Source organism: Aethalodelphis obliquidens, unplaced genomic scaffold (genome assembly GCF_003676395.1).
Source record: "Aethalodelphis obliquidens isolate GAN/ISIS:26980383/991018 unplaced genomic scaffold, ASM367639v1 scaffold91, whole genome shotgun sequence".
NCBI classification, from domain to species: domain Eukaryota; kingdom Metazoa; phylum Chordata; class Mammalia; order Artiodactyla; family Delphinidae; genus Aethalodelphis; species Aethalodelphis obliquidens.
Genome location: NW_020838035.1, coordinates 5,005,768 through 5,025,948, shown reverse-complemented (window position 1 = coordinate 5,025,948; position 20,181 = coordinate 5,005,768). Strand labels below are relative to the sequence as shown.

Here is a 20,181-nt window from a genome sequence, read left to right as displayed (position 1 = left end):
AGGAGGTCTGGGGCAGGGCATGAGATTCTGCACTTCTGACAGCCTCCTGGGTGATGCAGACATTTCTGGTCTGTGGACAACCCTGTCCCAGGCACATGAGACACTAAGAGGAAGAGTTCACAGTCCTTCTGGTTCAAGGACGGCCTCTACTAGACTAGGAAAAAAACCCCGAAAATCAGTGAGGTTTTCCTCAAAAGTTCTTGCACTCTCCAACGGACTAGGAGACTCAGCAAAAAAAGTATATCCTTTTTATTCTCTCATATTGTATTATATTATGCTATATTCTATCATAATGTATATATGCACACGCACCCATGTGGTTGCAGAGGAAAATTATCCTTTAATCCAATCTGGTTTGGAATGTGTTAGGAGGGTCTCCTCCCTCCCTCCTAATGGTCTATTCTCTGAACAACACCACTGTATGAGTATCTAGGAGTGTGTGTGTGTGTGTGTGTGTGTGTGTGTGTGTGTGTGTGAGAGAGAGAGAGAGAGAGAGAGACAGAGACAGAGACAGAGACAGAGACAGAGAGAAAGAGATTGATTTATCCTGTCTCAGGATGGACAGGAATAGTCAAGGTGCCTGGAAACGGCCTCTCCTCGGCTCCCATGGTCTCCCGGGCAGTGCAATCTGAGTATCTGCCAGGTCACTACTGCCCTGCTGGCATTCTCCATGGAAACGTGGAGAGCTGGTCACTCCAGCCCCAGTCAGGGTCTGGTCGTCCTCTCCAGCAGGCTTGGCCTGAATTTACCCTTCCTGGTACTACGGACCCTGTCCTCCCTCTGGTGCCTTCGCCAGGAAGGCTAGCCCAGTCTTTGCAAGTGTGTTGGGGGTGGGAGTGATCATAGCCCTCACCACAGGGACACCCACGACAGCCCAAAGATAATCAGTCCAGCGCTCTTCCTCCTGTACGAGAGGAAGAGAACATTTCCACTACCCTTTTAGGTTCAGTAGCTGGCACGTGCAAATTAAACCAACAAAACCCAAATTAACAAAAGAAAATGTATACAGATTTTATTGATGTTCATAATTTTACCTGTATGCGGAGCTTCACAGAAAAGAAATGAAAACCCCAAAGAGTGAGTTACACCCAGGAGCTTTTATATATATATAATATATGTATGTTGTTTGTTTGTTTCGGCCACTCTGTGTGGCAAGCGGGATCGTAGCTCCCCAACCAGGGATCGAACCTGTGCCCCCTGCATTGGAAGCATGGAGTCCTAACCACTAGACCACCAGGGAAGCCCATATCTATCTATCTATCTATATATCTATCTATAATTTTAACCAAGGGCGATAAACTGTGGATAAGTGACTAGATATTGAAAGAAGAGTTTTAACTTCTGGGGGTGGTAATACATGAGAAGGTAATTATCTGAGGGAAACTTAAGGGTTGTTTAGTAAGGTTTGTTATACAGAATCAAGCTGGTACCCTCTGCAGTAATGAGTCATCTCCCAAGATTAAGAGTTGTTCTCTTCATCTGGAAGAAGAGTTTTACAAAGGAAAATGTGTTACCCTTATAAAGATAATGTATGGCCTGCTTTTAGGCAGAAAGGAAGAGGGGAGAGTTCCTCCTGTGTCCACTGTTCTTTTTTTTTTTTTTTTTTGGCCTGGAGCGCAGCATGTGGGATCTTAGTTCCCTGACCAAGGACCACAGGACTGCCAGGGACATCCTGTGTCTACTGTTCTTCACTGCCTTCAGCTCCAAACGATCCTTATGCCGATGTGGCATGTTTGGGGGGGGGGGGGCATATTCTGATCCCCTTCGTCTGCAACGTCAGAAGCTAAATATGATGAACTCTTTTTTTCTTACTATTCTCTGGTAAGAAACACACTCCTGTTCAGCCCAAGATATCTTCGTTTGGCATTTTGTGGGTGTGACTAACGACCTCCAGCTCTGGAAAGTTTCAGGCACCAGAGGTCAGCGTAGCTTCCCCCATCATGTACACAGCCATCACCCAGAAAATTCGTAACCGTTTCAGATTTCAAGTAGCTGTACTCGCGCTCGTTTGCTCAGAGGCTGTCTTTTCCTCCAGACCGTATGTGCTGGGAGATTGAAGACGAACATCCAGCACTTGCAGGCTCCGTGACCCAAGATGCATGTCTGTGGGTTACGTATCATAGTGATGGATGACAACTGTCCAATGCTCACCACGTCCTTGTGCACGCAGCCTTCTAGGCACCTGGTCTGTGTTAATTTATTGAATCCTCCCAACAACTGACAAAGTGCAATGAGGTCTGGCACCATCGGCATTTGAGAGTTGAGGAAACAGTATTACCCAAGCAGGCAGGATTCAGGCTTAAGCAGTGGGCTGTCACCCCAAGGGGAATCAATTGAGAGGTGGGGCGGAGGAGAAAATGTGCTGAAACAATGAACTATCCACAATTCTTCCAAGTCTTCCGTTTCATACGTAAATGTCACATATATTTTGCGTTCTACTCCCTTTCTCAGAGTTTAAAACCTTTTTCTGCAGGAAAATCAAAGCCTCAGGGTGATCTCCCTTTTTTATTTCCAGCTCAGTGTCCTGACAGCTGCTTATGGGGGGGGGGGGCTTGAGACAGTATGAGAGCCCAACTGATTGTGGAATAGGAAAAATAATAAAAATTGGGGTCTGATATGAAAGATTTATTTCCCTGTTTCACATAGTTTTTGAAAAAGGCATTACTTCCCCCAGATTTCTGGCCACAATTTTCTGACTTTTTTTTTTTTTTTTTATGTAGACCATTTTTTAAGTCTCTATTGAATTTGTTACAATACTGCTTCTGTTTTATGTTTTGGTTTTTTTGGCCACGAGGCATCTGGGATCTTACTCCCCGGCCAAGGATCGAACCTGCACCCTCTGCACTGGAAGGCAAAGTCTTAACCACTGGACCACCACGGAAGTCCCCAGACACTTTATATCCATTTACTATAGAAGGGAACAAGTGCCAAGACTGTGTGGGGAGAGCAAAACTTGCCATCCCTACACTATGTCTCTTCGGCTTGTGGATTATTTTGAGCTGAATACAATCGAGGCCCAAAAGACTAAGGAAGAAACTTTGACCACCCCCTTAGCTGCCTAAAATAATTTAGATACAGGGGCTCTTTCTGGAATAGAGCATCACCAAATATGTCTGCAAAGACCATGGACCAGGTGTGGTGAGGGAAACTCAGCAGGGCCTGGAGATGAGTCCACTCCGTGTCCCACTGTCTCTGCAGGCCCAGCAAACACTTGTTTACAAACGTTGGCTTCTCCGTCTCCATGGGAACACCCTCCTCCCCTTTGAGGTCCCAAATCACTATCCCCAAGAGCCTCTTTTGTCTATAGCTGAAGGTGGCACTTAGAGGGAGGGTTAGGGCCATTGTGGTTTCCCCGGGTCTCACCTATGTATACGCGTTATTCAACTTCTGCTTCATTTTCTCCTGTTAATCTGTCTCACGTCCGTTTAATTCTGAGACCAGCCAGAATAACCAACAACTGCAAGGCCATGTTTCTGGTGGTGCAATTTCATTAAGGTCATCGTAAACGGCTGAGATGAGCTTGCGTGCAGAACCGCAGGACACACCATCAAAGGTGCTTGTCATGCATTTTATATACACAGATATAGGGATAATATATAGATAATATATTGCCATGCATATGTGTATACACAAATGTAATGAGTGCATAACAGAAATAAATATACTAACTTCCATGTGCACTTTCTCTGAACTCAAACCCTCAGGGACTCTCTTGACCGGGCGTGTTTTAACTTGGTTTTATATTAGCACTCAAATTAGCACTGGGGCCACGTCAGACTGAGTGATGTGGATACGCCACCCACAACTGAAAAAAAATCTTTATCTTCACTGATTGGGAATTTTTAAATCTGTTGAATACACACTACTCTCCAAGGCCATAATGTGCTAATCCACTCCTGGAACACAGACCTGTTTTCCTGTTCTATTTACTTCATTCCCTTTTCAAGCCATGACGCCCTCAGCAACTGACAAACGAACGTCATTGTGTTCTGAACAAACACACTTCAATTTCAATCGCAGTGCACAAACAGAGGATGATCCCAAAGACCGCGAAATGCAGCTGGAGAGGTAAAAGCAAATAAACACTGGTATGACCTTTTAAAACACAACGTGAAAGCAAAACACTCTGAGTTAGAAACGTGGAGAAATTGCCTTAACCTAGCTATCGTTTTTAAATTCCACCATCTGTTTCTTTCTCCTTCAACATAACGCAAACAGTACAATAATCGGTGTTTTTTGAGCCTGACATTAAATACACAATTATGGCTTTGACGATGATAGCAAAAATAAGTTACCCTTAATATCACATAATTTTTCTAAATGACCAAATAATTTGTGGCCAACAAGTTATGGACAAAACTGTGAAAACGGAAAATCATGATTTAGGGGGACTTCCCTGGTGGTCCAGTGGTTAAGACTCCGCACTTCTACTGCAGGGGGCAGGGGTTCTATCCCTGGTCAGGGAACTGAGATCCCACGTGTCACCTGGTGCGCCTCCCCACACCCCCAAAAAATCATGATTAATGAGGAATTTTCAGTCACATGGGACAATATTTGTGATGAAATATTCAGAAGGAAAACAGTATACTATGAATGTATGCCTTATGTTTATACCATTTTATTATAATTAGACAATGGACAGATACATGATTAAAAGACATGGATAAATACATACTCAGAGGCATAAACATAATTAAAAAGAAAAGAAAACAGAAAAAAGGAAAAGCTGTAGGGGAGATACCAGAATCATAGCTATTTAGTGACGTATGGAGGAATTTTCCTAAAGAATCATTTTACTACAGAGTTCACGGAACCTGGAAGCATCAATTCATCTTGATCACTTGAGTTACAATTCATGACTTTCCCCCCAGTAGGAAATTTAGGTGGCTGTATATGCATATCTGGGCATGTGTGCCTGCCCACCAGGATTTTCTCAAATTGTTCAGACTAATAATACGCAGGGAATATTAAGGTCAAATACTTGATACCTTTTTTCCCACTTCCAGACTCACATGCTGTTTAAATATTCAAGGCTACTGTAGTCTCAATGATGAGTAAATAAAATTCAGGCCCCATGGGAATGACAATAGAATAGTACTTGTAAATAGATGTCACATACACACATGCACACACATATACACACGTAGAGACATATATACACATATATGTGCACGCACATATCTACTTATGTATATATGTTACATGCTGTATAACACTCAAGGCTCTTTTAGTCACAATGATGCTCGATAAATAATTTAGCAATTAGGCCACATGGGAATAACTATAGAATACTTCTTGTAAATACAATATATATACACCCACATATATACACACACACAAAGAGACATATAGGGGCTTCCCAGGTGGTGCAGTGGTTAAGAATCCACCTGCCAATGCAGGGGACGCGGGTTCGACCCCTGGTCCCGGAAGTTCCCACATGCCACAGAGCAACTAAGCCCGTGCACCACAACTACTGAGCCTGTGCTCTAGAGCCCGCGAGCCACAACTACTGAGCCCTCATGTCACAACTACTGAAGCCCACGCACCTAGAGCCCATGCTCTGAAACAAGTCACTGCAATGAGAAGCCCGTGCACCGCAACAAAAAGTAGCCCCTGCTCGCTGCAACTAGAGAAAGCCTGCGTGCAGCAACAAAGACCCAACACAGCCAGAAATAAATAAGTTTTAAAAAGAGACATATACAGATACGCATGTGCATATACATATATGCATACATACGTGTATATATGCACAAATATGATCATAATGATAAACATTACCAACTTAGCTAGAAAAACAATTCCAAAGGGCAGGCTAGTGTGGAGGAACTAACCCTTAGCTTGTGATCTCTCTGTCCATCGTGTTCGCTGGGCATCGAATGTCGTGGTTGAAATCCTACTCCCCCCCGCCCCTCACGCTCTCCTATCTCCATACACAGACAGCCACCTCTCACCTGTGTGATTTCGAAAGAACTACTCAGTGTCGCTTTGCCTCAGCTTCTCAGTCTGTACAACAGGATCAATAATTTTAAGACCTGCTCTGTATTTCTTGGGGGAGACCTAAGTCTCATGACCCAGTCTACTGCTTATGAAGTAATTAGTAACCATTAGCTAGACTTGCTGACATTCCATCCCAGTACATGACCCCAAAGAGCTCAACTTCCCAGAGTTTTTCTAAGCCAGTCATTGCAGAAGTTCAGAGGTGGCCCCCGAAGGGACATTTACTTTCTATCCTGGGGCTACAACAGGGGTTGGATTGGCAAACTGCAGCCCGGGGGGCCACACCCGGCCGGCACCTTTTCTGAGCTCCCCGGAATGCAGCCACACCTCATTCATTTCTGCACTGTCTGGGCTGCTCTCACCTACAGACACATAGCATGAGGCTCCTGGACTAGCAAACCCTAAAAAATTTACAATCTGGTCCTTTACAGAAGAAGTTTGGACTTGAATCTCGATGAGGCCTGGAGGCAACATTTTTATTCTAAGTTCAAGGTTTTCTTCATATGTATATATTGACAGAGGACAGTGCTTTATATATGACAACAAACACAATGTCTCTGTCCACTGGAAGTGCCCTGTGATGAAGAACTGGTTAATTGTAAATGATGATTTATGAGTCATGGGCTGAAATAACCACAAAAAAATGTAATTACAAATGACACAAGTGAGGAAACGGCACTGGCTTCACAATACATACCCCAGCTAAGTCAATAATGCCATTTTTAAAACGAAAAAAAAAGACCGAAACGGGAACATGTTCATTTTCCCTAGAATCGTCTCCTGTTTCACTGGCTACGTAATTATAAGTCTCCATGATTTGGTTTCATGTCACCACGGAGCTTTCACTTTATAACCACTCTGGTAGAATTCCCAGGGATCGGGGTTTCTGCTAGGACAAGCTCTCTGTCATAAAATTGCTTCTTCCAGCATGGCTCGTCCCTGGCTTTAGGAAAAACTCAAATGCACGGAGTTAAAGGTAGGGACAGGGATTGACAAAGCAGTTTAGGATGCAAGCCACAGGTGAAAGCATCTTTGATACTCCTGACCCTGGAAGATGGCGATGTCCGTGGTAAACTACTTTTGCAGGTGCTGTAATTTTTCTTTCCCAAGTGGAGACCAGGGTCCACATTTTTCTCATTGTGTGGCTGATAACCCTGAGCTCACAGGCCTGGTTTTAAAGGAGAACGTTCCCCATGCTGCCTCAATGACAGCACCACTGTCATTCTGGGTCTGCAGCTCCCTTTATAACGGGACAGTCATGTCTTGCTAATCATCCCAGGCTTGGCAAGTCTTCAAGACCAATATAGCCACCCAAAAGAGCGTGCTTAGGGCTTCCCTGGTGGCGCAGTGGTTGAGAGTCCGCCTGCCGATGCAGGGGACACGGGTTCGTGCCCCGGTCCGGGAGGATCCCACATGCCGTGGAGCGGCTGGGCCCGTGAGCCATGGCCGCTGAGCCTGTGCGGCCGCAGCCTGTGCTCCGCAACAGAGCGTGCTTAAAGAGGAGGTGAAATTGATGGACTCCTCACTGAAATGGACTTGCAGGCTCCGAACAGTAGGAAATACAACTGAATTCTAAGAGCAGGCTGGGATCGGTCAGGGCATAATGACACTCCCCGGCCTGGAGTCTGAAGCTTGTGGCCTGACTTTGAAAAGGTTCCCCTGTCTAATGCTGCGTCTCTGTCTTCTCCCTACCCTCCACCCACTGCCCCCCAAACCCCAAGCCAAGTGGTTTATTTGCTCTTTTGTTTGGCCTTCAATGACTTATGTGTCTGGGAAGCACCTCTCTGCAAAATGTAATAACTCCTGCCATGGAAACAGACTGTTTTTAATGACAATAACTTGATATTACAGGTGGTTCCGTCAATTACTGCGAAATTGCCATCGGGTCATAAAAGGTCTGTAGACATAGAACCTGATACAATGGTGGCTAAGAGGGAGGAGAAGACACTCTCGGGAAACCATAATAATAAAAATGTCCAACCTAGCGGTCAATTGGGACAAGGAAAAGACCCCCTGGGGGACAAAGTTCCTACTTGAGGGGATAAAAGTCCACTCCAGGCCGCCAGGCACCAGCCATCGTCTGACAGCTATGCCAGCCGCCTCTTCCACCCTGGTGGAAAATAGGATTAGTCTTTCTTTTCTATTTTTCTCTACAGGAAAATAAAAGATTCCATCATCATTAAAATCAAACCTAGGGGGTTATAATGGGAACTCTCTGTACTTTCTGCTTAATTTTTCTAAAAGGTAAGTCTACATAAAAACAGAATCAAACCTCAAAATCAAAAGCAGTCAGAAAGTCAAGGATACAGGGAAGGAAGCACTGCGGTTGTTTTGCTGGTGAAATTTGCTGGTTGTAAGCATAAGCTCAGGGCTCCTTCCCCATGGCGTTTGCTGAAAATCTGGACAGATTCCAGGAAAAAAAAAACGTGAAGTCCACGTAACATGCTTTTGTCTTCTTCTGTGTGTTTTAATGACAGAGAAATGTCACCTGCTATGAGAGAGCCAAGTGCAAGAGAGGTAAGCAGGATTTCCACCCAAGGAGGGGATGGGTAATGTGTAAGATTGGAAAACCTCTCAGATCATCAGAATGCAGGGCTGAATCCAGTTTCAGCTTATTCAAATGTGGACAAAAAAGGTTGTCTGCCATTTCAGTAAACAAAGGACGTTGTGGCCATCAGGTCATCTGCTACTGTACCCTGAGGGGAATCCAGGTGGGAGAAAAACAGGATACTACTGACCCTAGATAACATGCATATCAAAGGAATGATTTCAACGAGCCTAGACTCTTCCCATACATGGAAAAGAATCATTAACTTGAGAGGTCTGGTTTTTTGCAATTAGCAGTAATCTTTTGATGTTCAACTACACGTGGTTTTTTGTTGTTGTTGTTTTAATTTGTTTGTTTGTTTCCAGCAAACACTCCTATATATCCTGGCTCTTCCCTTACCTCTTTGGAACAGTTTCTCAGAGCTATCTGAGAAACACCGTCTCCCAGGATATAGTCCTCATTAAGGTCCCCAAATAAAACATAACTCTCAACTTTTTAGGCTGTGCAGTTTTCTTTTTCAGTTGACACAAGTTATCACCCTCTCCCTTCTAGATGTTCTGTTTCCTAAAAATAAATGGCAGCAACAGACTAGGATATTCCTTAGATCCTGCTGGTGTTGGAGAAATACAGGAGCAAAGAATGGAGGAACTGAATTCCACAAGGCGAACTTCTCAGGGTACAACTCGGGCTCTTTCTACTAAGACTAATACACTACACAGAATATGGCATCTGAGAACATCACCTACATTCTCACTATGAGGAAAGATCCCATACTTGCAGCAGACATTCAGGCGATCGATTCTGAAGGTCTACTTTGGGCTTTGGTGGTAGAGTAAGCAGATGAGGCAGGGGGTCCTGGACAAAGAGAACCAGGCATGGCTTTCTTGACATAAGAGAAGCCATATTTGGCCTAAGCCATTTTGTGATCTAAGCCTGGCCACAATGCTTGTCCTTGAACAGGTCTCAGTAATCAATGAGCTTAAGAGGACAAAAGAATGCAGAAACAAAGGAAAAGCAAACAACAGTTCAGCGATAAAACTGTCATAGTTCCTCCTCGAGGGATACACGTCACAATCCAATATCCATCTTTGAGTTCTGCAGGAACGAAGGTCCCCACCCAGGTGGAGGATGGTAACTTCACACTGAGACCCCAGACCGCTCAGAATCTAAGTGATGATGGTGTTGACCTTTTCTAACCCAGGTGACTTCAAGTAAAGCGTGGACAGTCAACCTTTGTCCCAGTTGCAGGCTGAATTCTCCTCTGCTCAAGCCCCTTCATGAACAGGCATGTACGTTTAGCTTAATACCTCTCCAGCTTGGCTGTCTCGGGAGACATGCTTTGGGAAAGGTCCCCAGCGCTCTCCTTACTTGCAGCAAGTCATAAATCCTTCCTTCTCCTGCACTTTGGCCTGGTTGTGTCTTGTGGCTCCACACTCACCTAGACATGAACCCAGTTTTCGGGTAACAGTAGTGAAACCGAGAAGGACCCCGTGGGGCTGCCGGGCATGGTAGCCTTTCTGCCCCGCCCCGTTTCTTGACTCCAGACTGGATGACCTTCCCTGAGTTTCAAAGGGCAGGTTCAAACAGTTGTTAGTCCAGGAAGGGAGGGGATGCAGAGAGGAGCAGTCAACAAACAACAGTGCAGCCTTGGGGCAGGGTCCTGGCTCCCCCTCAAGGGATACACATAACAATGTCTTGAAAATCTTTTTTAAGAGGTCAGCATTCTTCATACCAGAGAAAGACCCCCTGAGGCTACATTAAAGGAACCAGAGAAGGTCATAAAGAAGATGACCAGATTAGAGGACTGAAGGCCCTGCACACACCCCACCCTTGAACCCTTGCCAAACTCCTCACCAAACTCCCCTGGGTTGGGACACATCGTTTTCCAGGGCAGGAACCCACTGTGTCCCCCTTTGCCTGGCAAGGCAATAAAGCTATTGTTTTCTACTTTACCAAAACCCTATCTCTGAGATTCGATTAGACACTGGCGCACAGAGGTCGAGCTTTCGGCATCAGTAGGGAGAAAGCGCGTCCTTTGGCAAGTTTGGACTCCAGGACACTTGGGTTTCCTCGCCTGGGTTAAAGAACTGGGTTACGGTCTGTTCTTTCTGAACCAAAATAGCTTCCCGTAGTTTTGTTTTATTAGTTCAAATCTAAAAATGTCGTTGATTATAAAATATCTCTACAAATCTTTTCGTGTATTCCCCACCCTTCCCCACTGCCCCAAAACACACGGGGAACAGAGCGTGGCTGGGAACGGGATCCTTGTTTCCATGTTCAAGGTGGTTGGAAAAATGCAGGGTCTTTTGTCCACACCCCTTAGCCCTCTGCCATGAACACCCCTCATCAAATCACTGAAGGATGATTCTCCTCCTTGAGTTAAATGACTGTGGCAGTCATAATATAATATCTATTTTGTTTTAATCTTCTAAAATAAAACATCAACCTCCCCTCCAACTCCCCCAGATACCTGCGTGAACTGCACCTTTTTCTTGGAAAATGCGTCATAAGGATGACTGCCTCAAGCGTTATATGAGTCATGCATTGGTGAGCAGTTTAAATCCATTTAAACTGCTCCTGGCTTCCTTACTGAAAGGAGGAGCTGAAGGCTTTTGTTTCCACTTCAGTGAGACATTTTTCTCTGCATTTGTGCCTATTATCTCACTAATGAGTGATCATGTCTGGTCTAAATTCAATGCAGCGCTTCCTTTCCTAAAATTCTCTGGTGGCTACAGCTCTGCTATCTACAATTTCACTGATGCTGTGTTCTCAACATTTATTTCTTTAATGACAAACGCATTTAACGACTCCCTAGTGAGAGATTATGAAAATAAAATTAGCTTAGCAGTTAGGACCATGGAGAGTGGAATCAAAGGATCTTAAGTCTGATTGTGGCTTTGCCCCTTGATAACTGTGAGAGCTTGAGAAATGTACATCGTCCCTCTAGGTCACGAGTTTTCTGCATTTCACGGGGTCACACTGAGGGTTTGACTACAACAGTGCTAGTCATACAGTAAGTGCTACATCACGTCTGCTATGAGGGTGTGAAGACGATGACGTCATCTATTCAACTTTAAAACTCAGGGAGAATCAGAAACAAAGCTGGGGTTAATTCTCCCTGGTCCTGCCAAGAACAGCTTTCTTTCTACTTGGGAGAACTTTCTGATGCCAGGAGTTACATGATAAAAACAGTTTTAACAGAGTTGCTGTCTTCTGAACAAAGGGAAACATATCCATGAGAGGCTTGCTTTTAGGGAGTGGGTCATGTCTCCATGTCACTTAAGTAAAACTGAATTTAATTCCAAGCTACATCACCAATAGAACTACCATATATGATCCAGCAATTCCATTCCCGAGTATGTATCCAGAAAAAAAATAAAAACACTAGTTGGAAAATATACATGCGTCCCAATGTTCATAGCAACGTTCACAGCAGCACTGCTTATGACAGCCAGTATATGGAAGCAACTCAAGTATCCATCAACAGACGAATGGATAAAGATGATGTGGTTTATGTATGTATATACATACACACATACACACACACACACACACATATATATAATGGAATATTACTCAGCCATAAAAAAGAACAAAATTCTGAAATCAACTATACTCCAAAAAAAATTTTTTTTAAAAAAAGAACAAAATCTGCAATAACATGGATGGACCTAGACAATATTATGCTTAGTGAAATAAGTCAGAAAAAGACTATATGATATCACATATATGGAATCCAAAAAATAAAACAAATGTATATAATGAAACAGAAGCACACTCACAGATATAGAAAACAACCTAGTATTTACCAGTGGGGAGAGGGAAACAGGGAAAGGGCAAAATAGGGTTGGGGATTAAGAAATACAAACTACTATGTATAAAATAGATAAGCAACAAAGATACATTGTACAGCACAAGGAATTATAGCCATTATTTTGTAATAATTTTTAATGGAGTATAATCTATAGAAATACTGAATCACTATGCTGCACACCTGAAACTAATATGGTTAATTATTATTAAACTAATAATTAATCAACTATACTTCAATTAAAAAATAAAAAGAGGGCTTCCCTGGTGGCACAGTGGTTAAGAATCCGCCTGCCCATGCAGGGGACACGGGTTCGAGCCCTGGTCCGGGAAGATCCCACATGCCGCGGAGCAACTAGGCCCGTGTGCCACAACTGCCGAGCCTGCGCTCTAGAGCCCACAAGCCACCACTACCGAGGCCCACGTGCCTAGAGCCCATGCTCTGCAGCAGGAGAGGCCACAGCAATGAGATGCTTGCGCACCGCAATGAAGAGTAGCCCCCGCTCGCTGCAACGTAGCCCCAGTGCAGCCAAAAATAAATAAATAAAATAAAAAGAACTGTGAACACCAAGAACCTAACTTCGAGGTACCCAGCTGAGACCAGACAGAAGAATGGAAAGGACGGGATTGACCACACAGCTGGAGGGACGCCGCTGGGGAAGGGGACCACCAGCTAAGGCTTCAGCATCCAATGGGCTGGCAGGATGGCTAGGAATGTGCCTCTACCTTACTCTGGAGGAGTTGGCCTGAGTCAGAAAACAGAGTGCGGACTTCCACGGTCTTTCCATGCTTAGCACCCCAAATCCTGCCACAGGGGAAGGTTCATAAAACACTTATCAGGCCACATCTCCCAGGAAGAAAGTCAAAGGAGCAAAAGCTGCCACCCATCCCCATCCCGGTTCAACAAATCAGTGGGTAGAGGTGAGCATCGCATAGCTCCATCTGCCCTCTCTAGGGAAAAAGTGTTCAACCATAGTCATGAAGAACCATTCTGAAAATGTAAGTTCTGACCCTTTCAACAGAGTGCACAAAACGCTAATTTCAACTACTTTTCATACCCCAGGTATGTTTAAGAACAGCCTTCCCCACATTTTATGTTGAAAGCCCTGTGTGTTCCCTTCCCCATCTGTTTTACCTGACCCCAAGTTTGCTCTTAAACTAGAAATCCAGCTTTGCTTAAAAGAATTGGCTAAATAAAATTAAGTAAAGCTCTGTCCTAGAGTGGGAGGGGGAAAGAAAAATATTTCATAAAGATGTATTCTGTGGCTTAAACAAGTTTCTCCTTTCAAACTTTAGAATATATTATGATACCCGGTAGTTTATTAAATAAATCTTATTGGAGAAAAGGAAGGAAAGAAGGGAGGAAGGAAAAAGCTAGGGAGAGATGACAAAACTCCCAGTTCCCATACAGTAATACAAAAGATAGCATTCTTCCCTAGCACCAGACAAGGAATTCACAAGCAATACTTTAAAAATTATCAAACGTATTTAAATGATAATCAGAGAAAACTAAAGGTCACGTGTTTGCAAGAATATTTTACTCAACAGTGTTCTAAAATTCACTGTATTTCATTGACTAATTCTCCAGAAATGCATTTGAAAATGGATTCTTTCGTCAACATTCTTTTATCAACGACTCTAAAAATGAAATTTCACTTGATTTTTTTAAACTTGAGATCTAATTGACATATAACATCATATTAGTTTCAGGTGCACAACATAATGATTCGCTACTGGTATAAATTAGGAAAGGGTCACCACAGTAAGTCAACATCCACCACTACAAATTTCACTTGATTTCTCAAAATTTAAAAATCTCCTTCCCTGCCAAGATTTTCAAAAGAATAACCCTGTCATATTCTCCACCGTTAACAAGAACAGGGCTTCTACCCAACGTGTTAACTTTTGTACGTCTGAATCAACAGTAGTTTCACCTTTTAATTAAACTAGGTGCTTCAGAAGCCTGGACCTCTTTGGGAATGATCCTTTTAATTATATGCCCTGTCTCTTCTCTTAAGAGTACTGCTGAAATTTTGCCAGCATGATCTCTTAGATCTTCTAATAACTCTAGGAGCCAGGATAAGTTTCCTTTTATAATCTATCAAGTGCTGAAAGTTTAACCGATGTCTGGCTCTGTCCAAGGGTTTCCTGCTTTCTTTGATTATGCAAATTTTTCTGTATATGAGAACTGGAGACTAGTTTTGTCCTAGGTTGTTGAAGAATAGCTATTTCAGCTGACTTCTGATTCACAGCTGCTCTACTCATCACTGGCAATTCACCTTAAGATTTTGTAGAAAAGGTAAGATTGGAAGATTTTATATAGATATATATGTAGTTATCCGGATAACATTAATTATAATATGTATTATCTACTGATATATATTAGCTATCATATACACCATTATATATAATATATGCAGCCCATATAATGTATAGATATAATTAGTTATAATACATATTATATACTGATATACATTGGTTATTATATATAGACTATATATACATTTTATATATGTGTGTGTGTATATATATATATATATATACTGAAATTTTAATTACAAAGCAAACTTTAAGTGAAACAAGTATTCAAATTTACATTCAAGAATGAAATATTTCCTTAAGGATTGGGTAAGCCGTGTAGAGTCTAAAAGTTGTTTTTAAAACACGAGCTTCATTAGCAGAAAATGCCAACGAGATGGTCAGAGTGCGTCGTCTCATGGAAAATGTTCATGCCATTATCTTTAAAGTTTATTAAAAATCTCTACCTTGGAAGGGTTTAAAAGCCAGGTTACTCTAAACGTTCATTTTTTCATAGCTATATGTTTCCAAATGTACATGCCCGTAACTAATGTCTTTGTATAACTCTCTATGTGGATGAAGGGTGGTGGGGAGACTGGGTGGTTTACGCACACCGATATGCATATCATTAAAAATACCTTTAATTTAGGTGCAAAAAATTATTTGAAAGAGGATGATATTTTGACTGTAAGTGGAGAATACCATGGAGAGAATTTTAGAAAGGGGCATGAATTCGGCCAGCATTCTCTTCCTAATATTTCCAATTTATGTACAAAATTAGGTATCTTGCATAATTTCATCAGAAACTCCCTGGGAATAGACTTTTGCCTATGACCGGTTATATTGGTAAACGCTTTAAACTGACTTTTTTTTCTAATGAGACCCAAAATAAAACTGAAACAATATTTTATTTTTGGTCCTTGGCCAGAACAAGAGGATGAAAATGGCAAAGAATCTTAGGAAATGAAATAAAGAAGACCACAAGATGATTGCTGGGAAGCTTATTTCAACACCTCTTTACCAAGAGAGTGTCACGTCTGGAGAACAGGTTGGGAAATAAATCCAGTGGTAGAGTCCAGACCAGCAAAGGTGAAATTAATTCAGGGATGCCTCTGTAGTTGGGCAACTCAGTGAATTACTTTGTAAAAATGTTCTTAAACTACAACAGAAAATATTCTTTATCAGGGGCTGGGGGGGAGGACCCGTGGTTCTTAACTGCCGTTTTATTTTAAAGACATCAAAGAAGTTTTCATTTGATTCTGTAATCAAAGTGAAATAATTAATATAACTAGAGAGCAGAGAACAGAAGATCAATGGAAAAGCAGTGACGGGTAATCCAAAGCAGTCTCCTTTAGAACCCAAGTCCTCACTTAGAGATGGCTTTCAAGACCAGTATTTCGGGAGAATCTGAGAAATAACCCGTTACGTCGGGTCTGGATATGGGGAGACAACTGAAGGAAAATTTATTTAGGTTACAAAGAAATTATAATACTGTTAGATTCTCAGATGAACTGTTCGAAAGGAAACTGAAGTCAAAACGAAGATAAATAAAATCCAAGAAAGAAGTCTTTTCTCTTTCGGGTTCACTCCTGTATCCCTCACACCCAGAACTGTGTCTGACACACACACAACATGAAGGAACAAATTCAAAATGATTCACACACATTTCCGTAGCTAGGTAATATTACAGTGAAGCCTCAGAAAACATAACGATCAAATCAGATCAACCAAGCAGTGGCAGAAGGACAGTCTACCTCTTAACTCCCAAGACTTAGATGATTATAATTTATAAAGTAAAGGTCCGTGGCATTTTCTGAGTGAACAGCCTGTAGTCTTCCTGTCTACATAATTGCTATTTTTCTTTTTTTAAAGAAATCATGTCCTCCATGATTTCATGGAGGACACAAGTAGGCCAGTTTGAGACAGCCGAACACCTTTTACGTTAAGTCAAAACAAAAAAAAAAGGCTCAGATCAGGTGGGAATGATCTCTTCCTTGACAAGTTATGAAGCTGACCGCCACTGTTATAAAGTCCTCGCTGCAGAGACACTGGACCCTACTGCCCATGGTTTTGCTGTTTCCCAGGGTCCTGGAACACAACCCCACCCAGACAAGGACGACAATCGTCTCCCCTTAGCTGAAATCTGCCTTTTGGCATATCTGACAAAATCCAACTCTAGCTGCTGAAAGAGCAGCTTTACGTCTCCGGGTCCCAGCAGGAAGGCAATAAAACCTCTCGGATTCTCCACCTTTGCCCATTCCCCACGAGGAGGAGGAAAGAGAGAGCTCAGGTCTGAGAACACGGGCAACCCTGTGAGGGGAGACTTCTCCCCGAGTCATCACACAGCCTCCCACAAGAACTGTAATCCCATCAGCCCGGCACACTGCACGGCCCACTGAGCGACGCTACACCCACCCTGGCCCATTACAGAAGCAGCTTCCATAAGGCAGCACTTGTGATAAGCCTTCTGGTATATTTCCAATAGCACCGAGGACCCAATGTCACGAAAAGAAAATACGCAGTGTAGTGAAAGGGACTTACCGCCACAGCAGTTGTCGGCTCAAGGCTGGGGACACCCTGTAGGCGAGCTCTCGTGGGGCGCAGAAAACGTTCTCGCATTTCTCCCGCCGTGGGCTTCTCTGGATGAGCTCATTCTTCCTTTTCAATCATACCCCGTCTACCTGAGCAGCCAGCTGCGTTTTCTACTCTTGCTGTGACTTTTACTCAGTTTCCTAGAGCTTATCCTCCCACAAGCTCTGCCTCAGGCTCTGCTTCCTGGGGAATCCAAGCACAGACGGGAGGCGGATTCTTGGGCCAGAGAAGATTCAGGATGGAGGCGGCCCACCTCTCTGCAGGAGTAGCGACCGTACGGCCGGCGGGTGGAGACTGCACTGCCCAAGCAGGGGCCTCCCAGTGACAAGTGCTCTCACCTGTGGGAAACTGCAATGGCTTGTGGGGTGGGGAGAAGACACGGCTTTGGGAGATCGCACCGCTGCTGCCCTTCCGTGGAACGCGGACCAATCATCGTTGTTAAGGATCGGTCGGCAGGGCAGCTGCTTTCAACAACGTCAGGCGCCTTGCAGAAAGAAAATACGCTCAGGGTGGCTAATCGGCAATCTACAGCAGGGCCTGAAAGCCAGGAGCCGGGGTGCAACGCTCTAAGGAAGATTCATCGTCTGCAGCTGTCAGGCAGTTTTTGCCGGAAATCATGACCAGGGCGGGTAATCAGGAACAGAGCGGCAAAGACGCCTGGATGCTGACGAGCCTGCCGTGATGGGGAAAGAGTAGCACCTGTGTCCGTGGACTAGCCTGCGGATCCCAACACACCCACATCCCCTGGACCACCGCTAGGTGACACGGCGGCCCCCAATCCTTCCTTTGCAATGGCCTCACCTGGAGTAGGTACCTCTGAAAACAAAGCTTATCCTCCTCAAGACGCACCCCCTTCTTTCTCTGAGTTCCTTAGAACTGTGGTTTGCAAACTTCAGCACACAGAGCAGCGCTTAGAAGGCGAGTTTAAAGCACAGATGGCTGCACCCCACGCTCCCAGCTTCTGACTCAGCCAGGCTGGGGCGGGTCCCGAGAACGCGTGCTTCTCCAGCTTCCCCAGGCGATGTCGCTTCTGCTGGTTGAGGGGCCGCACTTGCAGGAACCACCACTTTGGGCCTATCCCCAGGCTCCACCCCAGATGAGCTGGGTTGCACCAGGCCTTCTCTGCGGAAGCGGGCAGCCTGTGTCCCAGAGGAGCTGCTTGCCCAGACCAGGTGTGGGCACGTGAGAGGAGATGGATCTTAAGACAGAACTGGGACGGGAGGAACAGAGTAGAGGATACCCTAGATACTAGATCAGAGGATGCACTGGCACAGCGGCATTCACTCATGCCTTGGGATTCCAGTTTCTGAAGGAAATTCAGAGCTGATCCTCAGAGTATGATGTGACGGCACCTGGAAGAGTGGACGCAGAAACGGCCTTCAGTAAATAAAGTGGCGTTGCCAGATCTCGGTGTAGAACTGAGAGTGGGCTGAGAAGGATAAGAGAAGCTGGGGTGCTAGGATGAATTGCTCCTGGAAAACCAGATATCCTCCACTTCTCTCCCTGGGAGAATTCAGAGGACCCCCTTCACGACAGCACTAAGGGATACACAGCAGAGGGGGTGTCAGCATAATTCAGAAGCTACTCAGCGGCTGTTACCTGCAGGCCAGGGTGGATGGTATATCCACACAACTAAACTCCCAAATAGTGACGCTATTGATTGGATTCTGGAACAGCAGAGGGAAGAGGCCAGCACGTAGCCTTCAGAAGCAAGGTGAACCTCATTACCGTAATTGGCATGACCCCAGAGTAACAGTCATCGTGCCTGATGCCCGGGGAATCTGTAGCTCACAGATCACGGTGAGGCTTAGGGGTGTTTCTCAGTTTCTTTACTAAAAAGAAACTAGAACTTCTAGTCAAGCGGAAAGCTGCCATCAGCTGCTTCTTTAGAATGATCACAATCCCTTACTCAGTTTCCAGAGTTAGGGCAGCTCACAGACGAAACAGCCCACTGAATGGAGGAAAAACCTGTAGTATGATGCAAAAAAGTACAGTCAACATTTCTGTTACTTTTCCACAACTGCATGCACAGATAGTTGCCAGAACTGTGGAGAGAATACAATACCCAGAAATTTTTAGGACTCCTAGATAAGGGCTTTTGACCCAGTTCTTCTCATGGTGTGTCTGATGGTTCCATAGACCTTCCTAAGTTATTCTCCCTAGTTCACAAGTATATAGGTGGGATATATCTACTTACGGCTGGCACAGCCCTCATACGGGTTCTCTGATCTGCAGTGTAAAGTCATCATAATAGGAAAAGCCATGTGGAATCCCCTAAATTGGCCAAGATCGTAGATCCATAACGATAACACACTCAGGAGAAACTGCAAAGGTTGGTCCATGATTTGAAAACTTGAAGGATGCTGGAGCAGTGGGTGCCCTTATAGCCTTGTTCAAATCACATGTCTAGTCTGTACAAAAACCACGTGTCATAGAAAATAACTGGGAATAACCATGAACTTAACCAGACAATAGCCCCAATGGGGGCCGCTACTCTAGAAATGGTATATACTATGGAGCAGGTCAAAGTGGTGTTGGCTGTGTCACATTTTAAGAATTATTCCATCATCAAGGATGATCAAAAACATTTCACCTTCCCATGTTGACCCTCCAGCTCTCTCTGTCATCTTGGTCATCTTGGCATTCTGTACAGCAACACACTTGTCCACTGTATCTATGACATCTCATCCACTGTATCTATGACATCGCATCCACTGTATCTATGACATCACATCCACTGTATCTATGACATCATATCCACTGTATTTATGACATCTCATTTTGAGAAGGAGATGACAAGTTCCTTTTGTGCCCTAGTAAGACACAGGCAAGCCAGAAGGTGGTAGATTAACTCAACAAAGACTTCCTGGCTTGCTCTACTGGTAAGGTTGTCGGGATGCAGTGGTCTGGGGCATGCCAGAATGTTTCTTCTAAGG

At 44.1% G+C, this 20,181-nt stretch overlaps 1 non-coding gene across 1 annotated transcript; it reads right to left on the bottom strand.

Annotated features, from left to right (window-relative positions):
• Positions 1-1,167: 1,167 nt before the first annotated feature.
• On the bottom strand, positions 1,168-1,240 carry TRNAW-CCA (transfer RNA tryptophan (anticodon CCA)). The gene has a single exon. It is a non-coding gene; the product is annotated as a tRNA-Trp (tRNA).
• Between the last annotated feature and the right edge of the window lie 18,941 nt (positions 1,241-20,181).